The following is a 10,247-nucleotide window of genomic DNA, read 5'->3' on the forward strand; positions in this document are numbered from 1 at the left end:
CTGCTGGCTATGCCAGAACGACCTGGGGGACAGTCCGGGATCACCTGCCAGCCATGGCGGAACCACCTCTCAGACGTACCAGAACCACCTGCCGGAGAAGCTGAAAACACGTCCTGGACAGACTGGAACCACGTGACGGCCATGCCTGAACCACCTGCCGAGCACGGCGGAACCACCTGCCAGACACGCCAAAATCACCTGCGTGTTATGCCAGAACCACTTGGAGGTCTCTCTGGGATGACCTGCCGGGCATGCCGGAACCACCTCTCAGACGTGCCAGAACCATGTGGCGGACAGTCCGGAATCACCTGTTGGGCATGCGCAACCACCTCTGAGACGTACCAGAACCACATGCCGTGCAGGCTGGAACCACCTACCGGACAGACCGGAATCACCTTTCGGGCATGCCGGAACCACCAGTCAGATGTGCCAGAAACACGTGCCGGAGACGCCGGAAGCACCTGCCAAGCACGTTGGAACCACCTGCTCAGCTCGCCTGAACCACCGGCCGGACACGCCAAAATCACCTGCCCGCTACACCAGAACCACTTCGGGGACAAGCCGGAATCACGTGAGGGGCATGCCGGCACAGCCTCTCAGACTGAACCTCGTGCCGCACACCACAGAACCACCTGCCGGACAGACCGGAACCACCTGCCGGACACGCCGGAACCACCGGCTCGACCCGCCGGAACGACCGCTGGACATGCAAAATCACCTGCCGGCTACGCCGGAAACACTTGGCGAACACTCCGGAATCACCTGCCGGGCATGCCGGAACCACCTCTCAGATATGCCAGAACCACGTGCCAATGACCCCGGAAGCACCTGCCGAGCACGCCGGAACCACCTGCTCGACTCGCCTGAACCACCTGCCGGACACGCAAAAATCACCTGCCGGCTACGCCACAACCAGTTGGGGAACACTTCGGAATCACCTGCCGGGCTTGCTGGAACCACCTGCCGGTCATGCCAAAATCACCTGCCAACTACGCCAGTACCACTTGGCGGACACTGTGGAAACACCTGTCGGGCCGGCCGGAACCACATCTCAGACGTGCCAGAACCATGTGCATGAGATGCTGGAACCACACCCCGAACAGACGGAAAACACCTGCCAGACCCGTCTGAACAACCTGCCGAGCACGCCGGAGCCACCTGCTCGACTCGCCGGAACCACCTACCTGACATGCCCAAATCACCAGCCGGGTATGCCAGAACCACTTGGCGGACACTACAGAATCATCTGCCGGACATGCCGGAACCAGCTCTCAGACACACCAGAACCACGTGCCGGAGACGCCGGAAGCACCTGCCGAGCATGCCGGAGCCACCTGCTCGATTCGCCAGAAACACCTGCCGGACACGCCAAAATCACCTGCCGGGTACGCCAGAACCACCTGGCGGACACTCCGAAACCACCTGTCGCGCATGCCGGAACCAGCTCTCAGACGTGCCGGAAGCACGTGCCGGACACGCCGGAATCACCTACCGGACAGAACGGAACCACCTGCCGAGCACGCCGGAGCCACCTGTTCGACTCGCTGGAACCACCTGCCGGACAGGCCAATATCAACTGCTGGCTATGCCAGAACCAACTGGGGGACGGTCCGGAATCACCTGCCAGCCATGGCGGAACCACCTCTCAGACGTACCAGAACCACCTGCCGGAGAAGCTGGAAACACGTCCTGGACAGTCTGGAACCACCTGCCGGCCAAGCCTGAACCACCTGCCAAGCACAACGGAACAACCTGCCAGACACGCCAAAATCACCTGCGTGTTATGCCAGAACCACTTGGAGGACTCTCTGGGATGACCTGCCGGGCATGCCGGAACCACCTCTCAGACGTGCCAGAACCATGTGGCGGACAGACCGGAATCACCTGTTGGGCATGCGCAACCACCTCTGAGACGTACCAGAACCACATGCCGTGCAGGCTGGAACCACCTACCGGACAGACCGGAATCACCTTTCGGGCATGCCGGAACCACCTGTCAGATGTGCCAGAAACACGTGCCGGAGACGCCGGAAGCACCTGCCAAGCACGTTGGAACCACCTGCTCAACTCGCCTGAACCACCTGCCGGACATGCCAAAATCACCTGCCGACTATGCCAGAACCACTTGGCGAACACTCCGGAATCACTTGCCGGGCATGCAGGAACCACCTCTCAGACATGCCAGAACCCCGTGCCAATGACCCCGGAAGCACCAGCCGAGCACGCCGGAACCACCTGCTCGACTCGCCAGAACCACCTGCCGATCACGCAAAAATCACCTGCCGGCTACGCCACAACCAGTTGGTGAACTGCCGGGGTCCCGCCCCGGCGGAGTCCAGGTTCCTGAGGGATGGACGGCGTCGGCGCGATGAGGGAGGGGGAAAATAAAGGGGACGTGAGACTTGGGTTGGTGTTAGCAAGTCCGACTTTACTGTGCACAAGTGTCGTTTATATATTTTTCAGGATTAGTACAGAAATAGTTTTACAAATATTCTCAGAGAGATAAGGAAGTAAGAAACGAGCACAAGAATATTTATTAGCATTCTATTCTATAGAGCATAAGGTTAATGATCGTCTTCTCTGCAATTAACTAGTGTTTGTTGTCTCTAAGCTAAAGGAGATAAGTACCTAGGCGTCTGTTGTAATTCATGGTAAAGTTAAATCAAAGAGAGAAGGTCCAGGCCTCCGGACAGGGCAGCAGCCCGTCTGGTTACATCCTGGTGGAGCCATCCCTGCCTCCCTCAATCATTTACGCCATTAGTGTAGATGGTTAATGGGAACAAAAGGTGACTCCAGGGTGTCTTATCCCCAGGGCTATCTGCATTCTCAGCGGGCAGTTAAACATCTTTACTTTTTCGCGCCCTTTAGGGGGTGGAAGCATTCCTTTGTCTTTTAGATTGTAGAGCTAACGGTCCCTTAAGTACACTGCCGGAGAAAGTATCATATTGTTAGTAAAGTAAAGGGCTGAAAAGCTAAGCTAAACTATAAATCTTCAAGAATAAAAAAGAGAAATAAGTATACACATAACCTTGATAGAAAGCATGCATATAATTCAGAAAATATCGGGGGTGTTGGCCGGCCATTCTTCACCGAGGGGCATTCTTGCACCCCTCGGCCCTTCTACTCACCAATTATTTATTGTTTATTGCTTTTAGGAGAAAACCTCTATAACATTTTAACAGAAAGCAGAAGGTCAAGAATAATATATAGATACTTCTTGATCATCCAATTAACCAGCAAACTTAGAAGGACGATGCATATGTATATTTAGACAAAGAACTGGAGGGAGAAGGAAACATTAACCAGATGGAGGCCATAAACCTAATTCGACATCTTATCTGGGCAGGATTCCTTTCTGATTGTCTCACATGGGACTGTGTGCTCCTCCATTAATTAACTGAAAAATATCTTGAAAGTTACCTGCAGGTGGTCACATTCTCTTACTGTATCTAATTTTCCCGGGAGGTAGTGCCTCCCAAGCAGCCACCCAAAGGAGTGAAAACTGGAGGTTAAGAAAGGAAAAGGAATGAAGGGCAGTTAAAAGCAGCACAGGTTTCAGAACTATGTGAGGGGCTGGCCGGTTATTCTTCACCAAGGGGCGACCCTGCACCCCTCAGCGTTAATCGGCTGGACCCTGTCAAACAGCCGATCAAATGATGTAGCCACGGCTCCCAGCATCTCCCCCTTTTTTACTTTTTAAGGCCAACAGATGTAATTCTGCTGAAACCCGACTTATAGAGTTGAATATTAACTTGAGAAAGACTGGAAAAAGGCAAAGACAAATCATTAGAGCACCAATGGCGACAGCAATATTAACAATAAAGGAGCTCCAATTTTTCTCCCCTACAAAAGAGGTCAGAGAGGTGAAAAAGTTGGTGGCCACTTCAGAAGCAGAAAAGGATTCTTTAGCCTGATTAATATTATTAATTTGTCTATGTAAGTCACAAATGTCTAGACTAAAGTCTGAATGGTTCCATATTCCCTGGATATGATTTTTAATTTTCTCCCAGGAGTGTAGAGATTGATTTACCTTAAGAGGAGTCCCACAGATCCATCTATAGGACACATAACATCGCAAGGCCAGTTTAACCTTCAAATTTGTAAGTTCTTGTCCTATCTGTAATATTGCCTCTTCCAGAGCGTTTCCTTTGCCTCCAGTTTTTCGTCTATTATTTCTTGGGTAGTTAGGGCAAGAGTGGTATTCTTAGAAAGATCGTCTACATAAGAGGCAGTATGTATTTGTTTAGTCAGCGCTACAGCAGATACAGTGAGAGAGGTTGCTAATGCAATCAAGGCTGAGATACCCAATATTAAAGCAGAGATAAACCGGCGGGGGCGCTGTAAAAGATCAGTAGCCTGTTTCAAAGTAAGCAATCCAACATCATCATACCAAGGTCCAGACAGGTGAACAGGCAGCATGAGGCAGGGGGGTTGTTGTAATACGATTACAGCTTGTACCTCTACATCAGGGCTCAAACAATTAGTTAAAAATACAATCTGGACAGGAGATATCATAACGAGAATTATTAAAAGAGATAGACATAGCAAAACTGTGTACAGGAAAGGCCAAGAAAACATAAGGGGCCAGGACACAGGCCTTAACCTTATACAACTGTGATCCTGTTGGTCTAATCAGTACAACATTGTGTAAAGCGGCTATGGCCTGCAACAAGTGTGGTTGAATTTTGCCAGAGTCAGTAGAAAGAATAGGAGGGCGGAGGCGAGTGCGGACGGGGAGCCAGACGTTTAGAAGGTTTCTCGCGGAGTGAAAGTCGTCTCATCTGGGCTACTGGGGGAGATTCATCATCTATCTTGACTCGGAAGCTGGGGCTCGTCTGCCTTGGTGGAGGTGGGGGCAGAGGCTGCTTGCGGTACATGTCGAATCAGATGATCAGGAATCCACCAAGGAGATGAAGTGTCCTGTGGAAATATGCAAGCATATCCTCGACCGATAGTTAAGAGAATATCAGGACCTTTCCACTGTCCTGTAAGCAGGTCCTTCCATTTGACCTGTAGTAAAATATTTTGTTTATTATCATTCCAATGTCTCATCATAGGTGACTCACCATGAAAATCTAAATTGAGAAAATTTATCACAAACAGAGCATGACTTAGTAAAAGACGGGGAGAGCTATATTTGAGCTCTCCTCCTTGTAATTGTTCCAACTGTTGTTTTGGGGGGCTCAGATAGCGAGGAAAAGACAAATGTTTCAATTTTGTTTATAAATTGCTGTAAGTCATAGTTCTTTAAGAGAATAGAGAAAAAGATTTTCTTAACTCTGGAAAAAAGCAAAATATTAAAAATCAGTAATATCTCAATTAAAAAGTCATAAAAATTATAATCATCCCTATCAGTTTATTCTGTCCTGTGTAATTGGTTCTTGATCTTAATCTTCTGTCAGCAGTTTGTGAGGTCATCAGTTTCTCTGTTGGAGTTCTGTAATTTTTACCCAGTTTAGTTTTACAATCTGAGCGTTTATTAGAAACCTGTATTCTAGAGTGTTAGAGTCCTTTCCATGAATTTTCCTGAAGATGAGACATATTTGCAAAAGCAAAAAGTAGAGTAAAACAATAACTGACTGTAAACAATAAAAGACTTAAAAATGATGATTGACAGAGAAACTTGGTTATCTCTGTGATATACAACACCTTAAACTAATAATTAGAATTATGGCTGATAGCCAGGATACATCAGAATTTAGGCATGTATATAATTTCTAAAACACTTATATCAGTAACATTTACCCACATACTACCAACCAAGAAAGATTATTATCACTTTATCTGACAATGTTTCCCATGTAACTTTAGACCAAATAAGCCTGATTAGTTTAGAATTAACAAAACAGATTTGTCTTTTAGGTAGAGTTAGAAACCATTTGTTCCCAATAATGATGTTTAGATTACCCACAAGAACTTTGAGACATTAGACAAACAGCTATCATTTAAAGTTATTATGCTGACAAATTTCTAACAGACAACATGAACTTATTTGACTAGGAAACCCAGGCTGCATATTTGCATATGCAGTGCTAACTCTGAGGACATATCCAAACATTTCAATCAAACCAACAAACTTAAGTTTTCATTAACCAAAGGTTAATCCATATCATCTTAAAAGACAGTGGGTTAATTACTATTGTATTTAGAATTTATGTGAGCGCTTAATTTAAGCCAATTAAACAGAACTCTTAGTATTGGCCATATCACCCGGAGGTAAAAATATCACACACATATAGACACACAGACACAGAGCCTTCACACCTATTGTTTTAAAAATCACTGCCATCAATCAGGTAATGAGTCAATCTCCAAGAGAGGGCACCCCACTTGGTTGCCAGGGTGATCAGGCCCGGAAACCAGGGGGGGCGCTCCCAGAGGTGGAGCCTATGATATTTTAAAGATTTCTTTGTCTCTCAACTGCAAAGCTCAAAAGGAGCCAAAAATGGTCACTGTAACTTTAAGAGAGAGGAAAGAAAAGGGTCCATTACCTTGCAAATCTCCTGAGCCTAGGGCAGCGTTCTACTTGTTCTGCCTGTGGGATTCCTATAGCAAGGGGTGATGGGGGCATCCCCCTGCATGTATCTCTTGTCCCCCTGCATGCATCTCTTGTATACCTTCCCTATTATGCCTGGCAGTCATAAGTGCCTGGTGAATGATTCCCAGGATAAAAGGATAGAGAAAAACAGTGAGGAACTTTCCGCCAGTCTGGGGGACATTCTACCCAATTGCAGCCTGGAGCCATTCTCCCAAGAAGGGGTTCCCACACTCAACCAAAGGTTAGAGTTTGGTACTTTCCTTGAACTGGAGTCCCGATTGGGACTTTTCCCGCAGTTCAGAGTATGGTCAGGTGCCAGAGGGAGGGGTCCCATTCCAGCCTTAGGAAAAGAAACCTTCCACGGGAGTCTTGGAGATTGGCGGCCGTCCTAATGACTTAAGTGGCCGACCCGTGCCCATTTAAAATTTGTCTATTAGAGATAGAGTCAGGAAGGAATGGATTAATTCATTTTCCATCACCCTCAGGCTTAAGGTACTGATTCTCTTCAGGCTGAATGCCACAATTTGCCCCATAGAGTAGCCATGGGCAGCAAAAGTGGATTCATACAGCTGTCCGAGAAGGTTCCCGATGGAGCAGTGAATTTAGATCCATCCTTGAAAAAGAGAAAGTCACAAGGAAAAAATAGGGCACTTACCAGAACTTGAGCTCACAAGCCGATGAAGCAAGTCCACCAGAAATGATGCAGGGTTGGTGAGCCGAGGAGTCGAGAGAAAGATTTCCTGGGCTCTCAAGATTTGGTGGCAGTGCTCTTTTATTTAGAGAATAGCGTGGAATAGCATGGGGACAGGACCCATGGGCAGGCAGAGCTGCTGCGTGGTGACAGGACCCACAGCCAGAACTTAACAGGTCTTGCTCTTATAATGTTGCACAAGGAAGTATTCCCAGTTAGACATTTTAAAACATACTTAGGCAAAGTTGATATAACCTCTTTATAAAGAAAATCAGCTTCTAAGTTGTGTTCCCACTATCATCCAGGTTTCCAAATTAACAGTTTCCTCTTCGGGGAACCAGGGACATTGTTCTTGTAAAAATGTAGGAATGTAGAAATCTGTCCCAAAGAGGCTTTTATGTCTCTTTTTTGCAAGCATACATGTTATTATTTCTATACAGAGCCTTCTTTCTTTAGACTCAGTATGGCCCAAAACTTCTCAAAAGTTCTTAATACTTCTTATTCTTCCTAACCTTATTTCACTCTCCCTTTCCGGAGAGGGACTAAAACTTCTCTATTATTATTATTATTATTATTATTTTTATTTTTTTATTTCACTCTCCCTTTCTAGAGAGGGGCAAAAACTTCTCTATTATTATTATTATTATTATTATTTTTATTTCACTCTCCCTTTCTAGAGAGGGGCAAAAAACTTCTCAATTATTATTATTATTATTATTATTATTATTATTTTTATTTCACTCTCCCTTTCTAGAGAGGGGCAAAAACTTCTCAATTATTATTATTATTATTATTATTATTATTATTATTTCACTCTCCCTTTCTAGAGAGGGGCAAAAACTTCTCAAAGTTCTTAACACCTACTACCCTTCTGTCCTTTCCTCACTCTCCCTTTGGCAGAGAGGGGCTAAAGGGGGCTCTTCTTTCCAGCCCTGGGTAGGATCCTATCCGTCCCGAGAAGTGGGGGGAACTTACCCTTCAGGTCCCTGTTCGGGCGCCACTTGCCGGGGTCCCGCCCCGGCGGAGTCCAGGTTCCTGAGGGATGGACGGCGTCGGCGCGATGAGGGAGGGGGAAAATAAAGGGGACGTGAGACTTGGGTTGGTGTTAGCAAGTCCGACTTTACTGTGCACAAGTGTCGTTTATATATTTTTCAGGATTAGTACAGAAATAGTTTTACAAATATTCTCAGAGAGATAAGGAAGTAAGAAACGAGCACAAGAATATTTATTAGCATTCTATTCTATAGAGCATAAGGTTAATGATCGTCTTCTCTGCAATTAACTAGTGTTTGTTGTCTCTAAGCTAAAGGAGATAAGTACCTAGGCGTCTGTTGTAATTCATGGTAAAGTTAAATCAAAGAGAGAAGGTCCAGGCCTCCGGACAGGGCAGCAGCCCGTCTGGTTACATCCTGGTGGAGCCATCCCTGCCTCCCTCAATCATTTACGCCATTAGTGTAGATGGTTAATGGGAACAAAAGGTGACTCCAGGGTGTCTTATCCCCAGGGCTATCTGCATTCTCAGCGGGCAGTTAAACATCTTTACTTTTTCGCGCCCTTTAGGGGGTGGAAGCATTCCTTTGTCTTTTAGATTGTAGAGCTAACGGTCCCTTAAGTACACTGCCGGAGAAAGTATCATATTGTTAGTAAAGTAAAGGGCTGAAAAGCTAAGCTAAACTATAAATCTTCAAGAATAAAAAAGAGAAATAAGTATACACATAACCTTGATAGAAAGCATGCATATAATTCAGAAAATATCGGGGGTGTTGGCCGGCCATTCTTCACCGAGGGGCATTCTTGCACCCCTCGGCCCTTCTACTCACCAATTATTTATTGTTTATTGCTTTTAGGAGAAAACCTCTATAACATTTTAACAGAAAGCAGAAGGTCAAGAATAATATATAGATACTTCTTGATCATCCAATTAACCAGCAAACTTAGAAGGACGATGCATATGTATATTTAGACAAAGAACTGGAGGGAGAAGGAAACATTAACCAGATGGAGGCCATAAACCTAATTCGACATCTTATCTGGGCAGGATTCCTTTCTGATTGTCTCACATGGGACTGTGTGCTCCTCCATTAATTAACTGAAAAATATCTTGAAAGTTACCTGCAGGTGGTCACATTCTCTTACTGTATCTAATTTTCCCGGGAGGTAGTGCCTCCCAAGCAGCCACCCAAAGGAGTGAAAACTGGAGGTTAAGAAAGGAAAAGGAATGAAGGGCAGTTAAAAGCAGCACAGGTTTCAGAACTATGTGAGGGGCTGGCCGGTTATTCTTCACCAAGGGGCGACCCTGCACCCCTCAGCGTTAATCGGCTGGACCCTGTCAAACAGCCGATCAAATGATGTAGCCACGGCTCCCAGCAGTGAACACTTTGGAATCACCTGCCAGGCTTGCTGGAACCACCTGCCAGTCATGCCAAAATCACCTGCCAACTACGCCAGAACCGCTTGGCGGACACTGCGGAAACACCTGTCGGGCCAGCTGGAACCACATCTCAGACGTGCCAGAAACGTGTTCATGAGATGCTGGAACCACACCCCGAACAGACGGATACCACCTGCCAGAACCGCCTGAACCACCTGCTGAGCACGCCGGAACCACCAGCTCGACTCACCGGTACCACCTCCCTGACACGCCAAAATCACCTGCTGGGTATGCCAGAACCACTTGGCGGACACTCCGGAATCATCTGCCGGACATGCCGGAACCAGCTCTCAGACACACCAGAACCAAGTGCCGGAGACGCCGGAAGCACCTGCCGAGCATGCCGGAGCCACCTGCTCGACACGCCAGAAACACCTGCCGGACACGCCAAAATCACCTGCCGGGTATGCCAGAACCACCTGGCGGACACTACGGAATCACCTGCCGCGCATGCCGGAACCACCTCTCAGACGTGCCGGAAGCACGTGCCACACACGCCGGAAACACCTACCGGACAGACCGGAACCACCTGCCAAGAACGCCGGAGCCACCTGTTCGACTCGCTGGAACCACCTGCCGGACAGGCC

General features: G+C 47.2%; 1 long non-coding RNA gene across 1 annotated transcript; it reads right to left on the reverse strand.

The window, feature by feature from the left end:
• Positions 1–4,142: 4,142 nt before the first annotated feature.
• LOC139081413 (uncharacterized) lies at positions 4,143–9,593 on the reverse strand. The gene is made up of 2 exons (XR_011536504.1): positions 8,205–9,593; positions 4,143–5,010 (listed from the first exon to the last, which is right to left on the reverse strand). It is a non-coding gene; the product is annotated as an uncharacterized lncRNA (long non-coding RNA).
• Positions 9,594–10,247: the final 654 nt, after the last annotated feature.

This window comes from Equus przewalskii, unplaced genomic scaffold, assembly GCF_037783145.1.
Source record: "Equus przewalskii isolate Varuska unplaced genomic scaffold, EquPr2 contig_R2086, whole genome shotgun sequence".
In the NCBI taxonomy this organism is placed as follows: domain Eukaryota; kingdom Metazoa; phylum Chordata; class Mammalia; order Perissodactyla; family Equidae; genus Equus; species Equus przewalskii.